General features: G+C 33.7%; 1 protein-coding gene across 5 annotated transcripts in view; it reads left to right on the plus strand.

The window, feature by feature from the left end:
* Positions 1 to 25890, plus strand: part of LOC143253188 (uncharacterized) — a 172140-nt gene that overhangs the window by 30188 nt on the left and 116062 nt on the right. The window contains exon 1 of one of the 5 annotated variants that reach the window (XM_076506613.1): positions 11140 to 11275. The exons of the other annotated variants lie outside the window; for them this stretch is intronic. The gene's annotated coding sequence lies outside the window, so the exon portion shown is untranslated. Of the gene's footprint in view, positions 1 to 11139; positions 11276 to 25890 lie in introns of those variants that run through there. 5 annotated transcript variants of the gene reach the window in all.

Here is a 25890-nt window from a genome sequence, read left to right on the forward strand (position 1 = left end):
AACAAACCAAGCAAACATTTCTCTTTCGCTGCATTCCTCTTTTTATGTGCTTATTCAAACCTATGATGAACAAGTCACCTTTTTTCTGACTTTGTACACTTATTTCTTTCCAGTATATTGGATTACAATCCCCAAAATTATAGTAGTTCTGTAATCTACCCACCGGCTGAACAAAAAAGGCGGATGCTCATCCAATTATTTTCTAATGACTTAGAATGCTTTTATACGATAATCCCTTAGAGACTGCCTAAAAGCTAGCCGATTTCTCACCTCTTCGAACTCCAACCAATGTTCATTACAACTAATTTCATAGCAGGTACAAATATATAACAGAAAAGTAAACAACAAAATGTTTTCAAGCCCACACAAATTTATTCGACCGTTTAGACTGAATATTTTGGAGCATTAACAACGCATCGTTAGGCGTAAGCAGCACTTTGAAGGACCTAAAATAATAGTACAATTCAAACTTACTCACTAAAGTGTAAGCGTTAATCCGGGTCGAAAATAGTTTTGACAAACAAAATCTATGGACAATAAAGAAAATTCATAGCTGAGACCAAGAATTACAAGAAATAAGCTAAATACTGTATTATTTGTAAGTTCGTGATTTGTACAACGAGATTCTTGAAAACAATATCCTTCTAAACACAAATAAGTAAAGTGTCACGTTTTGCAGAACTCATTAACTCACTAGAACATTTGTTTTAAAAGCTCTAAAACTATCCCCTGAATGTATGCCAGTCTTTTCAAATATTACAAACCAACTAAAATTTGTGAGTTCAAACTTAACTTGTTGCCTTCTTCTCATTTGATCTGATATTTTCAGATTTGCCAGTTTCTTTTATCTCTTCCATTATGGTCATTTTAATTTATTTTGACCTTTTAAATCATTTAGACACAGTTACCTCATGTTTTGTAAAATGATTAAAATTACTTTTATTTCTTACAAGTCTTAATGGAGTTGGTTCAAGTTTTAACCCAACTGACCAGGTTTCAAACTAGGGTCAGTTAGATCTTATTGAATGCTGTTTAATAAATTTGGGTATTGGTCTTTAACCTTTGTGTTGTTTTGGGTTTTTGTCTCTACAAGATTTCATTTTTGAATGATGAATGCTCAGTATAAAGTTATTCATTTCAGACAATTTGAACTGGTTAGATAAAACAATCGTCATTTCATTTTTGTCACTGTACGTATTCTGTACAATTTTGAGAAACCACTAAATCATGAAGTGTGCTTATAATGAAACCAAACACTTTTCGTAAAGTTCTACTTTAGTTAGTTCCATATTCTCCCCAGTAGCCCAGCGGTATGGCTGCGGACTCGCATCACTAAAACCTGAGTTTCGATATCCGTGGTTGGCAAAGCACAGATAACAAATTGTGTAGTTTATTGTATGGAACAAATAGTTCCATACCTTTAACTATAAAAAAGAACAATAATAAACTTCTTTCTCTGCGCTCTTTATTTCATAAATTACATAAATATTCATATCTAATATTAAGGTATTATAGAATGGCTTGGGTAAATATCTGGCAAATAAATTTTGAATATATTAAGTGCAAAGTGATGTACTTGGGTGATTATAATATTAATCACCATTTAATATAGACTGTAGCCAATTCAATGACTTGACTGAAGAAAAGGGTCTTGAGATAATGGTGAACGAGTCACTAAAACCAAAGAAATAGTGTTTTGTTGCTACAAGTAAAGCCAACAGAATTTTAGGGCATATTTACAGACATATTGACTACAAATAAAAACAATTCATTGTACTTGTATTTAAATCACTTAGATCACTAGTTACAGGCCCGGCATGGCCAGGAAGTTAAGGCACTCGACTCGTAATCTGAGGGTCGCAGGTTTGTATCCCTGTCACACCAAACATGTTTCCTTTTTAGCCATGAGTGCGTTATAATGTGACGGTCAATCCCACTATTCGTTAGTAAAATAGTAGGTCAAGAGTTGGCAGTGGGTGGTGATAACTAGCTGCCTTCCCTCTAGTCTTACACTACTAACTTAGGGACGGCTAGCGCAGATAACCCTCGTGTAACTCTACGCGAAATTCGAAACAAACCAAACCACTAGTTACATTTCATTTGGGACGTTGAATCGATGATATCCTCAAAATTAATAAGTGCGTTGATTTATAATTTTACTTTTTTTAAGTGTGAGAGGGCAGGGACTGCTTCGAAATGCCATATGGTCCCTTGTAATTGTGTTTGCTACCTAACCATCAAATTGATATAGCTAGCTTTTTCTTTCGAATTTATTGAAGCCACAATAACAACCTAAATATTTCAAAACGTGATACAAACAACTTAGAAACAGTTATCTAGACATTTTTCAGCAGGTTCTGAACTAAATTCAATGCTCCTTTATTTTATTATTTGTCCCGTTACGAAATATGTGGCCAATAAGATGACGTGTAAACGTTTGGAGAAAAAGTGAAAGTTTATTTGGAAAATGAGAGCCTTGAGAGACATTAAGACAGTGCCCATTCTTTTTGACTTAATAAAGAAGTCCTTAAGGACAAATCTTAACAAGTGGTTCATCCAGTACTATTCTGTCTTCGTGTTTATCGCGTATAAGTGATTAAATCGCCAGCGTCAAGGCTAAAGTAATGGTGGTAGAAGTTTGTAATTCTCATTTTTTATTACGCTTTGCACATCAATTGAAAATATTGAATCATTTTACATAAAATAGCGACGTTCCAAGAAAATATTCCTTCTTTAGTGTTTGATATAAGACATTAAATATTATTGAATGTAAAATATTTTGCTTAGCTCCACTCAAACATCTTTCAGAAAGTTTTTCTTAAGTGAAAGACAGTTTAAGTTTCATGTTGTGTCTGCTCCAGAAGTTTTATTTAACCATAAACTTTAGTACCTTCCAGGTATGACACTTTACGATATATTTTTCTTAAGGTATTTACTTATGATCTTACTCTCAAAGGATTTAATGAGCAATGGAACTAAAAACAACTAATTTAAAAAAACTTTAAATACTCATTGTAGCAGTTAAAACGTCTAAAAATTGTGATTTTCTAGTATGATCTGATCTGCTTTTATTGTCCAAAAATGAAATTCGACTCAATTTCTGGTCAAGTATAAAATATTGATAATGTGAAGAACTATTAGATCATTTTGAGAATTTTCTATGCAAATAAATATTTCCAAAACATTTCTATTGAAAGTTTTGTATATGTATTACTTTTTTGTAGCTTAACTACATGCATTGATTGGACATGTTTTAGTTGAGAATGAATAATAGTTGAGCAGAACTGTGACTATGTCGCAAAACCAATATTTCGTGATGTCATAATGGCCTCATTAAGCATTATACACGTGCTGTATTCCACGCTTTATTAATGTCCCTACATTTTTACCACTGTACGTTATTTTTATCGCTGCGTTCCTTTTCTTCATTATAATCATGTTTTGCCTACATGCTAGCCGATCGGATTACGCATATATTTTCTCTGTACCCGGTTTCCAACTCATGAAAATTAATGAGCTTTGTTGTCCCTAATGAGTATCACTGCTTCCTCAGATACGAAACACCGATTTTCACGAATAAACTGTCTTTTGTAAGGCCTGATGTTTTGCACAAATAATCCAAGTTTAATACGTGTATTATAATAGTTAAACAAAAATACTACATATATTATTAAGTGTGATAACTAAAATAAGTGTAACAAAGAATTCATCAATAGGATTTGTTGAAAATGTGTTAAAACAAGAAAGAAAGAACATTCTTATGTCTGACCTTTTATTTATTAACAAAATGTACATTATAGTACGGTAAGCACAGAAATATCATTGCTCCGCAAGATAAACTGGACAATCAAAGGTTCAAATAGTTGTGATAACTTAGAGAGTAGTATTTCGGATAATCGTTTATTTTGGGCAGTTTTTATTAACGTATCATGTTCTCCCAATGGACAAACGATAAATTTATGCAAATACATGACTAAGATCCTATGTTCGATTCTCCACGGTAGTCGCAGCAGGTAGGCCATTGTGGCTTTGCGCTAAACAAACAAACACACTTGACCGACATTATGTACTGATAAGATAGTATATAAAATACACATCAGAACGTCTGCTTTTTTTTATTCCGTAAGATGCGTATTGTTTTAAAAAATACTCTAGTTGACAAACATCAACAGAAACGTATGTTTCACACTGTTACCTAGGAATAATGGGATTGAGCATACATTATAACTCCTCCACTGATAAAGTGACGAGAATTTGTACCCGTGACCCTCGGATTACGAGTCGAACGCCCTAACCACCTAGCTATGCCTGACCCGATTAGCATATCTCGCAAACACGTTCAACGCATTTGTTAAGTGTACAGTGTCAATCGCTTATAACAGAGACCATTTCCCAAACTTTCCAAACATAATAATTATTTACGTTTCCTTGGTGTGAAAAAAAAAAATTAAGAATCTTCTTTCGCCTTAGTGATTTTGAGATATTTATTTGTTAATAAGAGACACTTGTGAAATCAACCTTGATCGTTAGTTTAGAAATCAGACGCTTATCTTCGCTATAGTTTCACCTTTTGTTTTGCTCCAGTTGCTGCACCTGAAAATTAAAAGCAAAGATGGTATACAAGTAATAATGTAAGAGGCTTATCATACATAGAAGAGAATCTTGAACACCTACGAATCACAATATAGCTTACAGACACATTAAGGTAACTAAAATGTACGCATATATTTTTACTTCAACAATTCATATTAACTTCTGTGTGATACGCTGTTCTTATGTAATGATAGAATTTAAACTGGAGGGTAGTGTATTAAAACGAACTTTCATTGCTTTATTGTGATGACTACAATTAAAGACATACCTGTTATATGTCGCACGTGCAAAGAGTTATTCATACTTTATAAGAAAGGATTAAAAATACAAAAATATTACTTTAATGGTATTTTGCTGCATATATAAGCCGTAAATATAAGACTGGTAAGACTACGATGAGACTATTTTGTTTGTAATCAAGCACAAAGCTACACAATGGACTATATGTGTTCTTGCTCACCACGGGTATCGAAATCCGGATTATAGCGTTATAAGTCTGCAGACATTCCGCTATGCACAATAGGACTATGCTATGGACAGCACGAGACGTGTAACATAAGCCACAAACAGCAACGAAGACTAGCCTGTAACATCGTTCTCATAAAATGTTTTTACACTACATCTATTAATCTAGTGAGAACAGCTAAATATTCGCTCTATGCAATTTTAAGTATAAAGGCTGCTATTAAATACAACAAACGCATCTACGTTCTCACCTCATGAGTAATTAATAAAAATAGATATTACATTGGAAAGAGTCTACGTTCATTTGCATTCACCCCAAACCATCACTTTTATCTAAACTCACTAAGTTATTTCAGTAACGTAACTGAGATAAATAATAAATACAGTTAAAAACAATAATAATAACATGTATTGTATATTTTACTTCCAAACCACTAGTGTGGAATACAAATATAAATATATAAAGTCCAAGACCTAAATTACTCAGAATATAAATTGGATGTATTTACACAGCATGTTTTTAATGCATAAGAAAAGATTCATTTGCAGGTAGTAATGTACGTGACATTACAGTTATCTTTCCTCACACATTTATATTTCATTTTTGTGATTTATATGACTCGTATTACCTAAGCAAAAGGAATAATATATAAATTGATGTTGTGGAGCACTATCGTTTACTTTTGCTGTATCTGTAAGTTTGACACGCTATTCAAATGCTTATTGTAATATAACTATTTATTCCGACATCAAAACAGAAATAAAACCTTAAATAGTTGTGAATTTATCTTATACCAGAGGAAAAACTATTTGAGAGAAACGAAATGAATTATTGATGAAATGGAGTTCTTCTCAGAAGTCATAATTGTAATAATCTAGAAGTTAAATATATTTTTAGACTAGTCTGACCAATTAACACTTCATTTATCCTTTCTGCAAGTGGTTGCATGCAAATGAAATAGCGCAGGACCAAAGAAATTTTCAAATCTTAAGCACCTTAGCAGTTTCACTGTCCCCCCACATTAGGATATGACGATACTGATCATTGATCAATATATTATTTCTTCTCCAACGAATTAACACTAATCTCATAATGTTTACAGAAAATGTAAAAATAATCAAACTTAAAGGTTAAATTTCTTGTTTGTTTAAAAAATAAAAGTTGCAACATTTTAAAAACATTGTTTTATATAAAACTAGTTCGTTAAAAGAATAAAATATGGTCCAAAGTTAATTCAATAATATATTTGGAAAATAATAATATAACTGTTGTTATTTTATAGAACGATAAAACCAAAACTTTTAATTCTGTATTTTTATCAACGTATTGAAGCAGATACTGGGTATAAGTTTATTTATCTTCAACTGTATACTTTGACATCAATAAATGTATTTTCGCTAAAGCAAAACGTTATGTCAGAAACGAGCACTAACACAACAGATTAGAAATTTACTACCTTTATATTTAGAGAAATATAAATTCAAATACATACGATTTTTTTCGCTTACTTATTTCTATATTTGGTAGCTAGTAGAGTAATAAGTAATTTCAAGGTACCTTTTTAATCAACACGTTTATATTTTGGACTGAGATAGCCCCGTACCAACCAGGTTTTCATATAGATAAATCGGTACATAATAATATAATATCTTGGTTAAACGGACAATATAACAGCTTTGTTTGTTTGTTTGTTTGTTTGTTTTCTCAATTTCGCAAAGCTGCATGAGGGCTATCTAGGGTAGCCGTCTCTAATTTAGCAATTTAAGACTAGAGAGAAGGCAGCTAGTCATCACTACCCACCGCCAACTCTTGGGCTACTCTTTTACCAACTAATAGTGTGATTGATCGTCACATGTAACACCCCTACAGTTGAAAGAGTGACTACTTTTGGTGATGAGGGCTTGCATGTGCGACCTTCAGATTACGAGTCGAGCGCCCTCACCACTTGGCCATGCCAGGTCTGATATAATAGCATCAGTTGATAAAACCTACACCTCCAGAACAAATCCATCGTGTAGAAACTGAAACAGGTTCATAGAACTAAGACTCCCTATTAGCTTTCACTTCACCAGAAAAAAGAAAAGATCCATCAATTCTAAGCTAATATTTTGACACAGTTTTCAGTATAATGATTTTGTTTCAAGTATATGAGACTTTGAGTGTTAAGAAACAACTCTAAAACTGGATAAAACAGTGTTTGAATTTCGGGCAAAGCTACACAAGGGCTATCTGCGCTAGCCGTCCCTAATTTAGCACTGTAAGACTAGAGGGAAGGCAGCTAGTCATCACCACCCACCGCCAACGCTTGGGCTACTCTTTTACCAACGAATAGTTGGATTGTCCGTAACATTATAATGCCCCCACGGCTGAAAGGGCGAACATGTTTGGTGCGACAGGGAAGCGAACCCGTGATCCTCAGATTACGAGTTGCAAGCCTTTACACGCTTGGCCATGTTGGGCCTCTTTGTAGTCTTAACGTATACTGAATTTTTATTTATGCAATATATTAAATACAGTTCGATAATTTGAAAATGGTTAGAAATAGAGAAGGTTTTCGGAATAAAATCAAATCAAATCGTTTCAACACTTTTATTTTAATTTGGTTTATTTTGTCTTATTATCTGAAAGTAAATTTTACTACCTGAGCCGAGTACATTAGAATTTTCGAATCTCCGTAACATCAAACATGCTCGCCCTTTCAGCCGTGAAATCGTTATAATGTGACGATCAATCTCACTGTTTGTTGGTAAGATAGTAGCCAAAGAGTTTGTGGTGGGTGGTGATGACTAGTTGTCTTCCTTTCAGTCGTACACTGCAAAATTAGGGACGGCTAGCGCAGATAGACCTCATGTAGCTTTGCTCGAAATTCAAAACAAACCAAACCACACAAGAATTTCATACAAGTGATTGAAGAACCAAAAGAAGAAACTTATAGAGTTTTGAACATGCTAAACTTGAAAGCGTATTTAAAAAATGAGTTTATTTTAAATACAATCAATTTGTGAATTACATAAAAGGGACAAAGTAAATCTCCTTAGGAACATATTTTAATATTTCTACAACTGGCATAATAAAATAATATGAAGGCTCAAAAATAGTCAATCCTAAAATAGTTATATAACATTAAAATAATTACACAATAAATAATTTATTACAAACAGAGACCGTTCCTAAGATGATACTACTGTTTCAGTATTCTTATGTCACTCTCCACAGGAAAGACTCCGAAACATGGAGGGACTTTTCTAGGGCTGGTTTCTGTTTTTAATAAATTATTTATTCAGTAATTTATTTATCGCTGTACTCCTTTTTATTGTATAGCGACATATCAGTTGCACAAGAGCCGTTTTAAATTATTTGTGCTAGAAAGCATGTTATTCAGGTATTTCTTTTAAGTTGAAGGAAATTATTATTTTATCTTGAGAAAGAAAGTATTCTGGGAAAGAAATATGATATAACAATGCAACTTAACATATTATTAGAATAATATACCCTTCCCAGTCTGAAAAGTATTATTGTACTAAGCAAAATCATTCCAATTTCGTATAAGTGATTGAAGAACAAAAAGAATAACAAAATCAATGTTTAATGACTTATTTGAGTCTTGATTAGAGATGTTTGTGTTAAACAATTATTTTAACAACCATGGATCGTTTTTTGAGATGCATAAGTTCAAGATCTAAATTTGAAAGTAAACTTATATTATCCCAATATTTAAAATATATTATGAAGTAGCTTTGTGTGTAAGAGAAGACAAAAAAGAAATATAAGTATTAAAAGACGTCATCATAAAATATAATAAAAGAGCTGAGATTTTATACGTTCATAAAATACCACCAAGCAATCTTGACGATTCTACTTACACACCAACAGAAAGAAACATAATCTGATGTTGTTGTTTTTTTTGTCTGGTATTGAAGGAATAATAATTTTCGTATACATATTGTTACTTATTTTAACTTAACTTGGACGAAACTCCAATAACTTATGCTATGTATTACGAGTTCAAATAGCCTGCAACTCAGCTATGTGGTAATTTAAATGTTAAGTTAATTAAATGTAGAGATGTGTCAACAAGATTGATATACATAGTATATTTTATTAATACAAATAGATATTTAATATACAAACAATAATACAACTTATAATAATTCTTATTACAAATACTGATTTATATACAAAAGTTTTACAAGTAATATTGAGTATTCCATCCGATTCGAAACTTCCATAATATCGAGGGTTTACAATGAATTAATTAATTCTGAAGTGATATAGACACAATTTATTTAACAGGTAGGTTGCTAGCTCTTTGTTGATCTCAGTGAGTTTTTCACTGATTAAGTTATGTAATATATTCGTAAAAGTAGTAACGTTCGAAGTTAAGTCCCTGAAGTTAAAAGGTTTGTAATGTTCGAAATCTATAAATGTTCCTGTTCACATACATGTAATTTCCCGATTAATAACAGTTAATCACATTTATAGCTTCCGGCGCTTATAGTTTGTCAACTTCAGCAAACCAACAATAAAAATATATACGGTCTCTTGGTGCCTCCATTGATAAATTTTAGGCGAGATATTCTGCTTTGAATTTCTGCGCTAGCCATCCCTAATTTAGCACTGTAAGACTAGAGGGAAGGCATCTAGTCACCACCACCAACTCTTGAGCTACTCTTTTACGAACGAATAGTGGGATTGACCGTCACATTATAATGTCCTTATGGCTGAAAGGGCGAGCATGTTTGATGGACAGGGATTCGAACCCGCGACCCTCGGATTAGGAGTCGGGTGCCTTAACCACCCGGTCATGCTAGGCCAGGAGAGAGAGATTCTAGAAATTTCGGTTGACTCAAAAAATGTTGGCAATCACTAGTATTCACATACACATACGGCACATTGTTAATTCTTACATTCGAGAAGCTTCTAAAAATCTATTTAAAAGACGGGAATTCGCTACTGAGATTCAACAATTTGAATTACATGCATTTGTAAATATATATTTAATTGAAACAAACATCAACTGATCAACTTTAAAATAAATATGTAATAGCAAATCCATTACAATATGTACATGTATAATTCGCTATATCTTAATATTACAATATACTTTAATAATTTCGAGTCTTTGGTTTAATCTTTGCCTTAAAACAAACTAACAAAGAATAAATAAGAAATATACACCCCATTGCCAAAAGTATGTGAACACCCGACCATCACACCCATATGTGCTTGTTGAACATCTCATTCCAAAACCATGGACATTAATATGGAGTTGGTTCTCCCTTTGCTGCTTTATCAGTCTCCACTCTTCTGGGAAGGCTTATCACTAAATTTTGGAACGTGACTGCAGGGATTCCCTCCTATCCAGCCGGAAGAGCATTAGCGACGTCGGACACTTATGTCGGGCGAGAAGGTCTGGTTCGCAGTCATCGTTCCACTTCATTCCAAAGGTGTTTGATGAGGTTGAGGTTGCAGTCTACTCAAATTCTTTCACACTAACCCAGGTAAACATGTCTTTATGGACCTCGCTTTGTGAACAAGGGCATTATGATGCTGAAACAAAAAAGGGCCTTCCCCAAACTGTTACCACAAAGCTTTAACACACAATTCTTTAAATTGTTATTGTATGCTATAGCATTAAGATTTCCCTTCACTGGAACTAAAGAGCCTAACTCAAACCATGAAAAACAGCTTTAGACCATTATTCTTCCCCCACAAAACTTTACAGTTGACACTGTGCACTCAGGCAGGTAGTGTTTTCCTGGCATTCGCTCAACCCAGATTTGTCCATCAGACTGTCAGATAATGGAGCGTGATTCATCGCTCTAGAGAACGCGTTCCCCATGCTCCAGAGTGGAATGACGGTGTGCTTTACACCATTCTAGTTGACGCTTGGTATTGCGCATGGTAATCTTAGGCTTGTGTGCGGCTGCTCGGCCATGCAAACCCATTTCTTGAAGTTTCCGACGAACAGTTTTTGTGCTGATGTTGCTTCCAGAGGCAGTTTGGAACTCAATATCGAGTGTTGCAACTTTATACAGACAATTTTTATATTCTGTAAGCTTGTGTGGCTTACCGCTTCGTGACTGAGCTGTTGTTGCTCCTAGACGTTTCCACTTTAAAATAACAGCACTTACAGTTGACCGGGGCAGCTCTAGCAGGGCAGAAATTTGACGAACTGACTGTTGGAAAGGTGGCATCCTATGACAATGCTACATTGTAAGTCATTGAGGTCTTCAGTATGACCCATTCTACTTCCAATGTTTATCTATGGAAATTGCATGTCTATATGCTTGATTTTATGCACCTGTTAGAAATGGGTGTGGCTGAAATAGCTGAACCCACTAATTAGAAGGGGTGTCCACATACGTTTGGCTGTCTATATATATATGTTCACTTCACTATAATCTGACCTAATACAGGAAATATAATGAAAAGTATTATACATTAAATTTTATTTTCCTTTAAAGATAGAAAATATATTTGGTGTTATGTGCCAAACATTTTCAAAAATTCCCTATAATTAAAAACGTGTAGTAGAGATAGCAACGTGCACTAATTCTCACGGAAATCTTTAAAGAGTCATTAAAGAATAATGCATTTTCAATTTAACTGTCATCTTTCATTTTCTAAAAAAAGTGACTCGGCTTTTCTAGCGCTTGTATTATACGTCATTTAAATTAACGTTTTACGTAAAAATACTAGCTATAGAATTTTAACTGAAATTTAATTGTAGTGTAGTATATACGTATGTGTGTGTGTGTTTCACAAACCTTTACTATCACTTTTCATTTTAATAATTACGTTTTGACATTGCAGGAAACTTGATTTTATGAAGGCTTATATAATCCTTCTATCTTCGAAAGTGCTCGTATTACTTTTACTCAGACAAATGCCAAATCTGCTTTATTAGTGCTCATGGGTTGGGTGTATCCTAGTAGTAATTGTGTCGGACTCTGAACTGATGGTACACGATTTGCGTGTCGTTAACGTATATATAATCGTATTATACACTTTGATTAATTATTGTGTTATCAAACTTATGGACAAAGTTCACTAATTTACTCTGAACATCTCCTTATTGGTTAGCTTTTGTATCAACCCATTTTCAATACGTTAATCAGAAACAAAATGTTATTATAGGAAACTTCATGCTAAAAGCCTTATGAAAAATATATCGAATTTTTCTTTCAGTTTCCTTTATTATACTTCATGCCATTGTCACTAAACCATCGTCTCCAAATGGTACAGTGGTATGTCTGCGGACTTACACCACTGTAAACCGGATTTTTGTTTCGGTCGGTGGGCAGAGCACAGGTAGTTATTTGTGTAGCTTTGCGCACAATAACAAACAAAGGTATTAGTTTACATTACTTGAGCTGTCTCGTGTTAAAACTCCCATTCATAAGTGATTTATATATTTGACAAAGTTTTTTTCATAATATTATATTTAGTATCAAGTTATTATACCAGTTTCTATGGTATGTATTACAATTTTCTATTGACAACCCTCACACTAAGTACTTATTATGCAACAATCAATTATGTAACTAAATCTTGAACAGAAAATATTTTCTTGGTAAGTAACGATTTTTAATTATGTATTTTGGACTCCAAAAATATAAATTGGATAAACAAATTAATACTTACAGAGTATTGTTTTGAGAAGGTTAAAAAATTAAATATAAGCCTATTTTACATTGTTTATTTATTGGAAGTTAAGCACAAAGATACACAAACGATCAACTGTGCTCTGCCCACCATAGGTATCGAAAACCGGTTTCTAGATTTTAAGTCTGCAGACATGCCGCTGTGCGACTAGGGCCCCTGTTTTCTATTTTAACGAATATTCGACATGGTGTCATAATAATGATATGTATGATACATACTCAGTAAGAAGTTGTAGCCTCTTTCATTTAGCGATGTTTCATTTTTGTTTAATATTATTAACATCCAATATAAATGAAAATATCACATCTTATTGTTCCTAATACAATATTATCTAACAAATGGTGGCATAACTCAAAGAAGGTATTCTGATTGCACATTTATAAAAACTGTTCCACACCTCAAACCTGACTGTCGATGTCGCAATTCAAACATTAGAAAAAAATAAACTCTTACAAAACTTTAGCACTTTACCTAGGTTTCAAGCAAATTAGATATTATTAATAATGGATTCGAACTCTTCTGTACGTTAAATGTGAAGAAATTTATAAATCTACTCTAAAATATTAAAGAAAAATATTGATTTTCATAGAGGTATTTCAGTGATCGACTGTTTTTTCGTGTTCTTAAACTTGCCTATATTGGTGTTTTGATTAACTTTTTCTCGCTTCTTTCTAACTTCTTTTACACTTTTCTTCTGTTTTTCATCTTATATGGTGCATTAGAGTACCTTGTACAGTAGGATCATTCGTATTACTCTGAAAGATCTTGATGTTAAGCTATTAGGCTTAGATCTAAGTTGACTCTTATTACTACAAGATACTTTGTTCATCGCATTTACTTTTCTTGTAAAACTGCTTTGAATTAAATGGTCTCTTGATACCATATGTCTGAGTTTTCTTACCTGCTCCTGTAAACAAAATATACATACTTTCTTCGTTTAGTAGGTTACTTTTGATTAAATACTTCACACTAGAGAATAATGTGCACTTAATGAAATACACACGAGCACAGAATCTTTTAAATTTTAGTCGAAATTGGATATACTATTTTCTTCTTCACAGGCAAAAGAGAAACTAAAATAAAAATCTAAAACTGCTGAATAGAAATACAATCAGCATAGGATATTACGTAATAAAAATATTTTACTTTAAGTATTTTTTCCCGTTTCAACAATTTACTAAACTCTTGTCAGTAGATCTAACTGTACTCTAAATTATTATTGTAAATAAATAATACTTGTTTTATGGGCTGACATATGGTGTTTCTTTTTTTTCTATTCACTACAACTAACCTATATTTAAATATGATTAAAAAATATTAAAAACAATACTTCTAACCTATTCTTATAAAATAACTGGAAGACAAGTTGTTTAAGATAAAAAATAAATAAATATAAAGTCCAGTGGTGGGCAAAAGGAATTTAGAAACACTAAAACTTTATATAATAATATATTATATATTAAGCGTATTATTGCATTTTTCGATTTTAGTTTTTTATAGAGCTGCGAAAGACAGTTTAGTTCTTTGAAATAGATATAATTCAGTGGAAAGTGGCAAATCTAATGATATATTAGGCTTTGTATTAGATTTTAGTTAAGAATATTGGCTGCTCCGATTATGCTGTTTTATTGTTATCAATCAAACACCTTTTATTCAACTAATATGTTATTAACTATTGATTTTTTAACCCTAACATATTATCGTTGAACTTAGAATGTTGTGAAAAATACTGTGTAACAACTACACTATTGATACCTCTTATTATTCAGTTTAAAATATTATATGTGTTTAACTTCTATTTCGAATTGCATAATTCTGTATTACATGTATTGGATTAACAATTCTGTTACGACGCTATATGTATTTCCAAGAACATTAAAAACGGACAATTTTCATGTTGTATTGCCGAATTCCTATTTTCATAAAAACCCTGTCCATTGTGTTGTTTACGTTATTCAGAGCCTCAACTCAATTGTTAACACCCGCCACAAATATTTTATACATATGTATTAATTGTATTAAGTAGGTTCAAATACAGCGATATTTCAGGATTTGTCCTTACCGTCCCAGGGTAGGAAATTAGATTGGCTTGTTTGTTTTTTAATTTTGCGCAAAGCTACACGAGGGCTATCAACGCGACCGCCATCAATAATTTAGAATTGTAAGACTAGAGGGAAATCACCACACACCGCCAACTCTTGGGCTACTCCCTTACCAACGAATAGTAAGATTGACCGCAGATTATAACGTCCCCACTATGATAGGGCGAGCATGTTTTGATATGACAGGGATTCTAACCCATGACTCTCAGATACGAGTCAAGCGCCTTAACCACCTAGCCATTCCGGCTCCCTGAGATTAGCCAGAACATATCCTTGACAATCTGCAAGCAATGTAGCATTGTTCAGAAAGTTACAATAGAGCAAATCAATCATAATTTCACGAATTGTTACAATTTTACTAGGCTCAACCCTCATTATTACACTACGTTTATAAATTTCATGAATACGGTGTGCACATGCTCATATACTAACATGAATTCTTATTAAAGATGAAAGATTTAATGACGTACGCGAGGTTTTGTATGAACTTAGGAGTGATTAATTTTAAGTGTGTAAGTCCATATTGTACATAATGTGGTGACCTGTTTCTTAATAATGTTATCCGCAGTTGATGTAGGCTAAGATGACAGACGAAAATGTCGCAGGCACTAACATATCACAGCTGTAACCAGTAACCATTCCCTTTGAGGCATCTTGAATTCAACTAGACAATTGTTTCAACATGTTATTCACAGGGTAATGAAATGGGAATTGGCTCATTAATAATACATGTTATGTTCTGATTGTACACTTGGTTATCTAGTGTATCCAGTGGAATTAATATATAGTTATTTTTAATTATTTTTTTTTACAATTCATGTAAACTAAGTATTCACCTTTCAAATTCAATCATTATCAAACTAATTGAAAATGTTATCGATTATTGTTGCAGCATGTTAAACATCTTCAGATATGGAATATGATACTGTGATTCCATCTTTCTTGTGCTATTTAAGTCATATTAGTGACTCTACGTTGCATATTGTTCCATTAACTCTTGAACATATTCGACACAGGTACTACTAGGTTAGTATATGTGTGAATCATGCTAAATACAAAGACTGAGCCACAGTTTAAACAAGAGAGAAGTGAAACTTTCGTGGAGAACGCAACTCCATCACTACTGAACTTCCTTAACAGAAGTTCTCGTGTTTAAGACACTGCCTACTTTAGCTGGTATACATAACAGAGAGTGGCATCAGAGATTTTTCAGCCACTGTAGAAATTTCTGAGTCACATCACTTACATAAAACGTTAACTTTTTTTTTTTACTCACATGGACTTCTTTTGCGCTAAACCTTTGAACTTTACAGTTTGGCTGAAAGTACTGGGTTATGTGATCAATTCGAGTATATGCAATGTGACAAAAGTATCGACTTCAAAACAGAAGTGACAATGTTGTGCAGACTAATTTCTGTGGTTCGCCACCCGTTAGTTCCCAAACAAACTTGTACTCTTTAATTTTGATATATAGATGTATTACAAGAACAGTGGTCAAATCCCACTATTCGATTGGAGTATTTCACTAGTTGGCAGTGGGTGGGATTAAATAAGCCACCCCCTCTAGTCTACGAATTCAAAATTGGGAAAGGTTAGCACAGGTATCCCTGAAATAAATATTAAGGAAATTTCTTAAACAGTAACAGCATCTACTATAAACAGATCTGCAGATCAATAAATACTCAATACAGTAGTCTTGAAATATTAAATTCCTTTGCAGGAGGTTGGTTGCACCATTTTGCAGAAACACTCACTTATCAGTGGTTTGCCTAGTTGCTAGTAATTTTACAAAATGTAACATTGTCCATGCAATGCAAACTTTGTACTTTTCTTTACTTGCACATACATATGTGTATGCTAACACTGGAATGACAGCATTATTTCTTTCTGCTAAAAGGTACTTTGCAAGAGGATGTTTAAGTTCTTGGCAACAGATATTTCCAGATCGAAGATAGAGAGTAACATATTTGCAGAACCAGTCAACTTTATTGCTTTCTTTGGAGAAAATGTATTTTCAAATTTACATTTCTACAGAGAATCTTATTAAATAACCAAATGTTGAGTTTAACAGCATTAAATGCGAGTTTCTGCACCTCAACTCTTAAACAGATTTGAAGAATATTGCATGGTATTTCTCAAAAGTTGAACAATGGAAAAGAGATTACCAGTCTGAGACTTCATCAGTCCTGTTAGATTAAGTATTCCTTACTAATTATTTTCTAAGACTTGTAATTTTTCCACTTTTTATGTTTTGCAGCTGCTCGTGAGTTCTCCAAGAGATCATTCACTTTGAGTTGTTGTTCTTTTGTATTTTTTTACAGTTGATAAAGTTTTCATATTTGCATTTGTCACCTGCTAAACGCCTCATGTACAAATTCCTTCAGGAATGAAAATAACATGAATAATAAGCATTTGTAATTACCAGATTATCAGAAGATAGTAAGAGAAAGATGTGGCTGTGGAATGTAGCTTGGATAATTTCTAACTGTTTCACTGTCATATGAAGAGTGATTAATAGATACACGACATTTATAACAATAACATTATTAACGGTTTTTGATACAAATAACATCACTTTTGGCAGAAGGTTTATTCCCTCTCTTTGAAAGTAATGCCTTATTTTACAACTACGAGGTTCTGTTACGCACCTTCCTCCTTTTAAGTCCACATTTAACACGATGTACAATACATCTGCTTTCTTTAATGGGTAAGTTATAGTACTTTTCTATTTTATACTTTGTTCGATGTTAAGCACAAAGCTACGTAATGGGCTATCTGTACTTTGCCTATTACGGCTATCAAAACCTGATTTATATCGCTGTAAGTCTACAGACATGCTGCTATGCCTCTGAGGAGCAGACAACTGAAAGATGTCTCATTAACATTGCTGTAGTGAGTGCCTTAGAAAACATTCAATGAGTGAGGTGGCGAAACATGAGTGGTCTCGTAACTATCAAAGGGGTATTAAATGGATTTATAGTTCTAATAATCTTAAAGTATTTCATCATGTATGTCCCACAACAATTGTTATCTTTAACTAGAAATCTAAATTAACTTATTGATATATTTTGTCTAGACTGTCTTTCATAAGGCTTTTTTTTTCATTTAAACAACAAACAAACATTTTGTCCTCCGCTGGTGCAGCAGTAAGTCCTCGGATTTACAATGCTAAAATGATAGGTTCGGTTCCCTTTGGTAGACTCATCAGATAGCCCAATGCGGCTTTGCTATAAAAAAAACACAAACAATTTCTTGTAAAACTCAAAAGCTTGTGTCTTATAGTCTTAATAAGAATAATGAATATAAAATGTTTTAGGTTAATAACATTTTTAGCAAACGTATGGATTAGATACAACATTTTAGGCCCTAGTAAATAATATAAACTATACATATATATATATATACATTCATAGTAATAATAAAAAAAAATATTGTCGGTTTTATTTATAGTTTTCTATTTTATTTTTGTATTTTCATCAGATATTGAAAGATTCGTACATTGATTCCAATGAGAATAGTTCTGAAATAAGCATTAACAATATATATATATATTCCTGCAAAGGAAGTTTCTATAAATAAATTTTATGAACAAATAATACAAATTTGTGTTAGTGCTGCGTAAGTCACTCAGCACCGCTTATAAGGAATTTATAAGCTTGTATATATTAATCATTAGCTTCCAAGGACCAAAACTATGAAATTTGTTTTAAATCCGATTTTAGCAAATAATAACAGCTGTGTCCATTGATATATTTTTAAATATTTCAACTATTTCGAGATTTTTATAACTGTCTGAAAAAAGAAAAATAAAGATATTTTTTCTTCAGAATGTATTTGGCATAAACTATGATAAATCTATTTATTAAACCTGCAGCACATACAATATAGTATCTTGCTAGGTTAAGCTGTCGTGTCATTAATCAAAAGACAGTCTTAGTTTGACGTAGTCAGGCTATATGTTCATATATCATTGCATAGGTCATTACTAATAAGGATGTAGACACGAGTTCCATCTTGACCGCGGGTTTCCTTGATCAATTTCTCGTTAAGGAAAGAAAAGAAGCACATGTCCGTTAAGTAACTTTTTTCTAGAACCTTCTGAGGAACAAATATTTCAACATGAATATAGTACGTCAGTTTGACACTTAACTTAGAAAAAACTTGCATTAATGAAAGGTTTCAAATCGTTTCTTTAGTGATATCATGTGTGTTTTAAAATAAATTTCCATAAAAACTTTAAGTTCAATACATTAAGATATATTATTTGGGAAAAAAAAATAAAAATCATACCATATTCCTTTTACCTAGGACTACAACGGCTAAATCTTAACTGTTTTGTGTTATGTGCATATATTGTGTTTCGTATACTTCCAGTGATTTGCATACTTGTGTTCTCCTGAACTTTGTATCCTAACAGATTTTGTGAGTTCTATATATTTAGTATTATCTACATGACCTGTGTTCTGCAAATTAATTGCTATATGTATATTACATTTATTAAATTACTGATCAATCATTTGTTGTCTAATTTTGACTAATTGCTGTATTTTGTACGTATTCTGTATTCCTTAACAAAACATTCTTTATTACATAGAGAACACATTCACACAAGCGAAGAAACCTATAAATGAGTTTCGTGTGTGAAGTTTGTACTTCTTACAAACAATGATTAAGTTCGACATACTATGAATGAAGTTTGTAGTTTACCAGCTGATCCTATTATTTATGCTTACTTCTTTGTTTTGTTGTTAAACAAATAGTAACACAATGAACAATCTGTGATGTGACAACCAAAAGTATCAAAACCAGGGTTTTAATGGACAATATGAATATTTTTCCTCTTCTGAAACGTGTCTCTGATGTTTGTGATCTATGACATCAAAAAACACGTATAAGCAGATCTCTAAGAAAGAAATTTTTATGTTACGAGGAATTTAAAAATATATTGACCATTTAGAGTTCCAGAATTATAACTTCACTGTCACCTTTCTCGTTTAAACAGTTATTGATTTAGAATAGAAAACAGAGGATTGTGAACCTTTGTTAAATTCAAGTTTCCGTTTATTATCTTGTTGGTGATACCCAGTTTTATAGAAACAGCTTTTTGAATATGAATATTTTCTTCTGCACCCGTAGGTTCAGGTAGAAGGTTGTTAGTTTCTGATTGGTTTAGAATGTAGATTAGCAAAATCTAAATGTTGTTCTAAACACTCTGTTGTGTGGATTTTTCTGCTTTTGTGAAGAACACTGAATTCTCTGTTTTTTGAAATATTGAGTGTTTTGTCTGTAAATCGTTTAATTGTTTTGTTGTTTTTTATTTCGCTCAAAACTACACGAGATCTGTCTGCGCTAGCCATCCCTAATTTATCAGTGTAAGACTAGAGGAAAGGCAGCTAGTCATGACCATCAACCGCCAACTCTTGGGCTACTCTCTTTTCTAAGGAAAAGTGGGATTAATCATAACATAATAACGCCCCCATGGTTCAAAAGAGATCATGTTAATGCAACGGGGATTCAAACCCGCGACCTTCAAATTACGAGTCAAGCGCCTTAACCACCTGGCCATGCCGGGCTAAATCGTTTAATAGTATCATTATACGAATATTTCTATTTGGAAATAATTGTGATACATCTGTCCAATTAGTGGCAGCGCAGATAGTTTTCGTGTGGCTTGCGCGAAATTCAAAAACGAACTAATTAGTGGTCAAATTTTATTATAAGTCAATCTGTGTATAACAGATTATTGTCCATCATATTTCAATAACCATTCCAATAATCAGAAGAAGACGGTGACTAATTTAAGTGTGTGTATTTTCACACAGCAAAGCCACATAAGGCTATATGTTGTGTCCACCGAGGGGAATCAAACCCCTGAGTTTAGCGTTGTAAATCCATAGATTTACAGCTGTACCAGAAATGAGACAAATTTATATATATTTTCATAATCTGTAAATTACCTACTGAGCAAGCGATGTGTTATAAATGTATAGCACACTGAAGAATTTGATTACTTTGCACAATAGACGTTAGAATTATATTATTTAATATTATGTAGACGTTACCATAAGTAACTATTACTCTGAGAAATATATATACATACGATGGCTGTTCAAAAAATACGCGGACTGTTTGAATTGCGCGGCTCCAGTTGGTTCCAGGGGAATCCGCTTGGTGTCGCTAGGTTTGCACAGATCAGCTGATTACGACGCCATTTCCCGATTGCAGATATCTTCATTTGTGTATTAGCTACGCGGTTTTAAGTGAAGTGCGATTTTTTCGTTTGGCGAATTTCAGAATGAATGACCTGAAGGAGCAACGACTTCCTGTGAAATTTTGTGTTAAACGTGGAAAATCTGCAACTGAAACTTTTGCTATGCTTAACACGGCTTACGGTGATGTTGCTATGAAGCGTACGGCATGTTTCAAGTGCCATGAACGTTTTAAGGATGGTCGACAATCCATTGAAGATGATGAGCGTCCTGGACGTCCTTCCACGTCAACTGACGACCAACACGTCGACAAAATCAACACCCTGGTGCGGGCAAATCGACGTCTGACTGTCAGGGAGCTTGCTGAAGAGTGTGGGATATCAGTTGGATCTTGTTACGAGATTTTGACCGAAAAATTGAAGATGCACCGCGTTGCTGCGAAATTCAGCCCTCAGAACTCGTGAGTTTTTGGCCAAACACTCGATCACTGTTCTTCCCCCCCTCACCTGACCTTGCTCCTTACGATTTTTTCTTGTTCCCCAAACTCAAAAGACCCTTGAAAGGAAGAAGATTTGAGACGATTCCCGAGATTAAGGCAAATGCGACGAAGGAGCTAGAGGACATTACAAAAGAAGCGTACCAGGACTGTTTCAACAAGTGGAAACACCGTTGGGATAAGTGTGTGCGTTGGGGAGGAGAGTACTTTGAAGGGGTCCCAGACCTGTAACTTTTAAATAAAGTACATTTTGTTTTATGACGTCAGTCCCGGTATGTTTTGAACAGCCCTCGTATGTATTTTCGTAACTTTTATATTTAATACTAACTTTAATCCAAATTTTGGAATCATCACAAATGCATCATCAAATCTAATAAGGATTAGAGTTGTTTTTTATCGTCAGAATGCGAGCTATAGATATATTATTGGCATAAAAATAGTGATATAACACGTGGATGATAGCTTAAAAACCACCTAAAGATATATTTATGAAAACGCTATTAACATCGTTGTGGATGCCTAATTATTTCAAGCTCAATTTTATAACAAAGTAGAAAGGGCAAACTCCATAAAAATGAAAATTATGATATGAAACTTTTTTATAAGTTTCGGCGAATATATATCTTGGTATATATATATATATATACTGTCTTACATTAATAGCTCAGATGACTAATATTCTAAGGTGATCTGCAAAATTTTTAACTGTATTAAGAGTAAGATGTACAATGAGCTAGTTGTGGTGTGTTTACCGCAAGCTAATGAAAATTGGCGTTATATTTGCACATGTAAAACTGAAACTTATACCTTTCTTTTTCATCTTTATATAATATTAGCAGTGTCACCTAGTGATGCTCGGGTTTTTGCAAAACAAGACAAACTACTCTCTCTGTTTCCCAGTTCCATGTTTCGATAGATAAAAAATATTTTATGAATTCATGAAAATAAAAATAACCACCTTAGGCTTGATTTTTGAAAATAAACAACGAAACTGTTTTAAATCAGAACTTCGTTATGTTTCATTATTTTCCCCTTTATTGGCAAGGATAAATAGGTCCTTATGTAGAATATTTAGACACTCTTATACACGTATGAGTACCCGTTCTGGCAAACAGGATAAGCTTCACTCTATTTTCCCTATCATCCCTCCTCAAGCATTCGAATTTCAAATGCGAATTTGTTTGTAATATTATGTTGAATTTACATTAATGTAAATTCAATATACTTTTATGAATATGATATTCTATTCATATTAGTATTATAATTCAAGCCTTACTCTTTTACGTAGTCTATTTTATGGTAGATAGCATAATTTCATTTTATACGCTGGGCTTACTGTTATTTTTTTCACTTACCATAAAACGTCAAGTTTGTTTGGGATTTAGTCGTGCAATGTATATGTTAAAAATAAAATTTCTGGTTTGTTTACCAACGAAAAATTGTTGTTTTGCACCAGGGGCGTAGATTTTTAACACCCACTGGGGAGGGGATGATTTTTGCAACCACTTATGTGGACTGTTCAGTTTGCAAATTGGTAATCTCTGATTACGTGAGCCTGAAAGCTGTAAACATGCAGTCACAGAGTAATCTTGTTGCTACGATACTTCAAGGTTTCCCGTAGGTTTGTATAAGTGAGGTGTTGTGAATAGTTTTGAAAATGTTAATAAAGACAAATGTGTCACAAATTAACTGCCACATGAATTTATTTATGCACACTGCATAGTATAAAAGATGACCAATATGCTTGATAAGGTTACTAATAACTTTCATTGCATGAATTACGTTTTCAAATATTAATGAAATTCGTAATTACCCTTGATAAGTTTATATCTACTGAAAAGCTGTTCATGTTGTTTGATAAAAATAATTAAAATGTCTTTGCAAACTCTTGAAAATTACACACCAATACAATGTAACACATAATTATTCATACTTTTCATTGAAGTAAGATTCATTTAGTCCTTTAGTCTACATGTTCCCAAACGTAAACCTCCTTTGTGCTGATCTGTTTATGAATTCTTTCATAAGATCTTCTATATTTATCTTGTCGACCTCATCTTTGTGAGTGTGACAAACTGCCACATGGTTGAGGTGGCACTGAGACATAGTTGACCTTAACCACATCTTCAATCTCCTTAATGCAGAAAAGCTGCGTTCACATTCGCAGCTGGATAATGGACATACAAGCAAAATTTTCATGAGAAGAAACACTTCACTAAACATCTTCTGGCTTGTTTATGCATTTTACAGTAAGCATCCTTCGCACCTTTCAGAGATATTGCTTTTTTATTCCTTTGAACATGGGCAACTGAAACTCGAGCCGTTGTGCAGAGATTTCTGGATAGAAGTTTATAACCGAGATGTCAATCTTGCCAGATGTGATCATGTTCGTAAGTGCCAGATATTGCCTCAAACCATTGTTGTCTGAATTGAATGAATCTAGTGGTCAGATGTTCTATGACTGTGTCCACAAATTCAAAATATTGGCTTCTGTAATAATCTCTAGCTGTTGCAGAATGGTGCGCTGAGCCATCACCTGTGATCCTTCTGGAGGGTTTACGAATGCGTAGTAGTACAATAGGCACCAGATCTAAGGAAGTTAACTTTTTTCAGCTTCATCAAATATCTTGTTGTAATTTTCCTCTGTTCGCAATACCCGCAATTGCTCAACTGTCATTGCAGGTGCTTCAATCATGCCAGATACTGTCGCTGATTTTGCTTGAAATGCACGGTTTAGTTCCTCTAATGCAGCTAATGGATGCTGAGCCGTCAACAGTCCTAAAACTGTCTTTTCTTTGTCAAATTTGTCCAGCAGACCTCGTACTTTCACTGCTACATCTTATTTTTCATTTGCTAATTCAGACAAAGAATCAACAATGTCACTGTAGTGATCATTAGCACGTGTAATTGCAGATAAGCGGCACAACCAGCGTGTTGAACACAGTAGGGGGGATGTATTTAACTGGACCATTGTGGTTGTCTGACGATACAATATTTTCAAAAAATTGTCTTTTATTTGCCTGACTTCTGAAGCAAGACACCAAGTTCATCTACCCACTGGATAGAATCTCGAACGCATTCACAAGCTTCAACTGCATGTTGCATCATTAAATTAGCCTTGTGTGCTCCGCAGTGAATAAACAAAGTTGACAGTTGCTTCTTTCTTATTTTTGCCTGGCATCCACTGTACGCACCACTCATGTTAGCGGCTCCGTCATAAGTTTGTGCCCTTAATCTTGATAGTGGTAAATTGAGTCTAATCAGTACATCAAGTATAGTAGAGGATATTGTTTCACCAGTTGTATTGGAAACACTGTACAAACTAAGAAATGTCTCATGGACGTCAAGATTCTCATCTACGTATCGTACACATATTGTTTCCTGTTCGGCACTTGTAACATCTTGAGTGCCATCAACCATTAATGCAAAGATTTTACTTTGCTGCACTTCGTATGCTATGTTCCTCAGTATTTGATGGCTGAACATCTCCATTATTTCATTGTGAGCCTGAGGTGATGTGAATGTGGTTTTCTTTGACAAGTAGGCCGTCAACTCAGGATCTTCCTTTTCCAAGAGCTTCATTAACTGCAGGAAGTTTCCCTCCGTATCAGTATGTCCACGTAATGCTAAGCCTTGACGCAGTAAGAAACGTTAACTTCTGAATATTTTGGCTAGACTTCTTTTGCATTCTTCCTGTTGCTTCTATTTCCATCATGTAGCTGGACAGTCACTGGAGTCACATTAAGTGAGCTTTCTGGAGATATATCGAATCTATGCTGAGAGGAGGATTGGTGTTCGTTGAATTTCTGTTTTGCCTTTTTCCAGTTGTAAAAACCGGTGGATATCAAGGTATACTCCACTGGCTTCTCCAATTTCCCTGTAAAAAGACCCCTATTTTCCGCCTTAGCACAATGAAAGCATATGACTTTTTGAGTCTGATTTTCGAAGTGCAGCCATGGGAACTCGTCAAACCACTTGCTCTGGAAGTTGATATTTGAGATTTTGCTTTCTGTCGTAGTATTAGTTGTGCGTCTGGATGATATGGCTTTCCACACTGTATCTGTGGAGTGTCAGATTTTTCATTACTGCACAAACTTGTTTCACAACTATCTGGTGGTTCATGATGTGCAATAGCTGCACAAGAATTTTCAGACTCGTCCTCTGATGAACATGGTATTTCCTCTGTATGGCAAGTTTCTATTCCTTTGATTGAGGTTGTTTGATTATCTGCATCTGCATTGTCACTTGTAGTACTTGTAACTGGCTTGCAGAACTGTCTAATATTGGAAAGTTTCAGACGCTTGCTTGTCATAATTGGAATCTGTTTCCCAGATCACTCAACAGGCTAAAATACAT

The sequence above is a fragment of the Tachypleus tridentatus genome, chromosome 6, assembly GCF_004210375.1.
Source record: "Tachypleus tridentatus isolate NWPU-2018 chromosome 6, ASM421037v1, whole genome shotgun sequence".
Taxonomy (NCBI): Eukaryota; Metazoa; Arthropoda; class Merostomata; order Xiphosura; family Limulidae; genus Tachypleus; species Tachypleus tridentatus.